Source organism: Babylonia areolata, chromosome 20, assembly GCF_041734735.1.
Source record: "Babylonia areolata isolate BAREFJ2019XMU chromosome 20, ASM4173473v1, whole genome shotgun sequence".
NCBI lineage: Eukaryota > Metazoa > Mollusca > Gastropoda > Neogastropoda > Buccinidae > Babylonia > Babylonia areolata.
The window spans coordinates 48019389-48023088 of NC_134895.1; positions in this window are offsets into that span (position 1 = coordinate 48019389).

Consider the following 3700-nt stretch of genomic DNA (forward strand, 5'->3'; position numbering starts at 1 on the left):
TCATGTGACATTGTTGTGTATTTGAAAATGTTTATTCTGGGCATGAAAAGGTTATTTTGCAGTAATCCTCCATACTCCAGTAGGAGTGAAAGGATAATCAAAACTTGAAACTTGTGTGTGTGTGTGTGTGTGTGTGTGTGCAAACGCCAAGGGCTTATTTTCAAGATTAGGCGTAAATGCTCATAACTGTGATAATAACGGCTGATAATAATGATAATAATGTAGCCAAGCGCTCACCAGGCTTCATTAACTGTTCCACACACAAGCTATAGCAGACGCCTTTTTAGGAACTAGCCCGCTGATCTTCACCGACTCAGTGCGTGACGCCATTCCAAATTTGAATGCAGAGCCCATTCTTAACAAACGCTCAGACCATTTACTAAAGTAAATCTATGTATCATTTATTGCCAGAATATGTCCGGCTGTTGTGCTTACACACACACACACACACACACACACACACACACACACACACACACACCGATTAGTTAGAAGCATATTTGATTTCAGTTTAATCGTTCGTTAGATATTGTTTACATTCCCCTTCACGACGGGCTGAGGCCTAATGTGAATAAACCATCTTCAATCTCTCTCTCTCTCTCTCTCTCTCTCTCTCTCTGTGTGTCTTTGTCTCTCTGTCTGACTCTCACACACAAATTACACGGATCCAAAAGAGCCCACTACAACACAGACCTGTAATTATCTGTCCTGACAGTAACCGCTTACAGTGACGTCACGCCGAAGACTTGAACAATGTAACAAACATCAACAACATGACCACCGTACGTCAGAGATGTCCTGTTGTCATGGCTGTCTGTCAGTCTGACGTCTCCTGTGTGACGTCAGCCTAGTTCCGGACGTCTGTTTGAAGTCGAGAAGGAATTTTAATGAATGACGGTTTTTTAACTTTAATTTTTATTTATTTATTTATTTTTTTTATTCATTTATCATTAAAAAAAAAAAGTTACTTAGTTCAGTTTGGGACAAGGGCTTGTTCATTTTCCAAGGAATCCTCTGTCTATCTCTCTCTTTCTTAAAAAAACAAAGAAAAAAAAGAAGAGAATATATGTACACACACACACGCACACAGATATATATATATCGCACACATGAGCACGGGCATGCATGCAGGCACGCGCACGCGCGCGCGCGCACATACATACACACACAAACACACATGTGCACACAACTGGGCATGCATACTCAAACATACACATGATCAGGTAACACACACACACACACACACATACCACCAAAACCACCACCACCACCATAGCAACAACAACAACAACAACAAAGCACAACACAGACGCATTATCCAGTGCATCTATAACAGTAAACAAAGAAGCTCAAACCGGCATCCAATCATGACTATAAACTGTCAGCAATGACAGCTTCAGTCAGCAGAGAAGAACTGTGCACAAACGTCGACACATTCCCAGCTAACGCCTTACCAAGGGGCGTAATTACTATGACAAACTTTTTTTTCGCCATGGAGTGACCTTTCTTTCGCTAAAAAAAACAAAAAAAAAAAAAAAAAAAAAAAAAACCCTCCCCCCGCCCCTCTCTCTTCCCTCTCGCGCATTTTCAGTTGCATATCTGTCGTAACCCACCCTGCAATATGTGTACCCCCAATAGTTGGCGCTACGGATGATAGGTAGCCATTAGGCCACACGCCAGAGGAGTCTATGCATCGCGACTGCCCCCTTCAATACTCTGTCTTCTGGTGACAATTGTTTTTATTCTTTCGTTCTTTATTCGATATCATTCTGTTTCGTTTGATCGCTTTTTTTTTTTTTTTTAATCCTTTTCTTTTTTATATTTTCCTTTGCCTGTCTCTCTTTCTTTTCTTTCTTTTTCTTTTCTCGTTGATGCGTGCTTTCTTTAAAAAAAAATAAAAAATTAATTAGTCCTTTTTGCTTTGTCTTTTCTTTTTTTAAATATTTTTTCCCGCTATTCTTTCATTTCTTGTTTATTTTATTTTCTTGTTTCGGTTTTTTTTTCATAACTGTTTCCAAAATCTCCTTTTTTTTTTATTCGTCCTTTTATCATTATATTATTTATTTTTCATAGTTTCTCTTCTCTTTCTTTTGCCACGGGATATGTTTCGTGGTTTGCTTGCCAGTCAACAAACAACTGAATCGTGCATTTAAATTCATAAGTCAACGTGACTTGACTTCAACTGACTTCGTCTTCCTAAAAGCTCATCCCTAAATTCTCCTTTTCTTTCCTTTTTAAAGGAGTTACCTTCTTTTTTGTTTTATTTCCCCCACCTATCTCTCTCTCTCTCAGACATAAAACGGAGACATGGGGGAGAGAGACAGAAGACACACACACACACACACACACACACACACACACACACACACAGAACACATAAAAAGACACACACAAAAACTTATCTCCCCAAAAATCTAAAACTTCTTCTCGCCTCTCACCCTCCTTTCATCCGAACCCCCCAACACACCCTCACTCACCGGCTCCCAACCCCACCCCCCCGCCCCCCCTCCCCAGGGCAGATGTGGTGTAGCGTATATGGATTTGACCGAACGCAGTGACGCCTCCTTGAGCTACTGAAACTGATACTCCTCTCACCCCACCGTCGACCTTTCCCCCTCCTCCCCGCCTTCTCCCTTCCTTCCCACCTCCCCCCCACCCCCCACTACATCTGTTTCTTGCCACATTGCCACATTCCGGCATGCTGAGTCCAGTCCAGAGGTGACCCCAACTCGTGCAGCGGACCTCGGAGAATGAAGACCTGGAGTGACGTCAGAGATGGCGGGTCTGACGCTGGTTGGAATTCCTGTCTGTACGTGATGACGTCGCTGCAAATGTTTCGGATGACGTGCACTCGTTCGCACCAAAGAGAAACGGCTGTGTCCTGTCCTCTTCTGTGTGTGTGTGTGTGTGTGTGTGTGTGTGTGCACCCTAATGTAAACCCTAATGTAACTGGCCGCAGTTCTGGAGCTTGTGTCTCTTGGTTTTGTGATACATAGTAAAAGAAATACACTTGCAGACAGAGAAGAAGAAGAAGAAGAAGAAGAAGAAGACACACACACACACACACACATACACCCTCACAGACGTGCGCGCGCGCGTGCACACACACACACACACACACACACACACACACACACACACACACACACACACACACGAAGAGAACGAAAGTGCGGCAAGGTCAGTCTCCACTAAGCGTGTGTCAGTAAACCCCGGTGCATCTGTCAAGGTTTGAACGGGGACTTGGTTCTGAACTGGTGCTGCCAGACGTTTGTTTTTTTGGGGTTTTTTTTTTTCGGTTTTCAGGCTTTCAGCTCGTCGGTACACTTGCGGTGACATACATCACTGTTGACAATTGCTTTTCTCCACACAGTCCACGGGAACTTTGTGGCTGCTCACCCCCTCCCCCCGCCCCCCCTCCTCTCTCGTCTGCATCTTCCGCTGCCCCGCAATACTTACAAATCTAACACAAACGTAGGGGCACCCACTCTCGTGCACGCACGCAGGCACACACACACACACACACACACACACATACACACACACTCATACACACACACTCACAACAGAGAGAAAGACAGACAGACACGCAGGCAGACTGACTGTGATCTGGAGTCCTGTCCCCCATTCACACAGGAAAGGAAAGGGACATAACCCAACGAAGAAGGACAGGGACCTCATTTGCATACACTGCACGTCT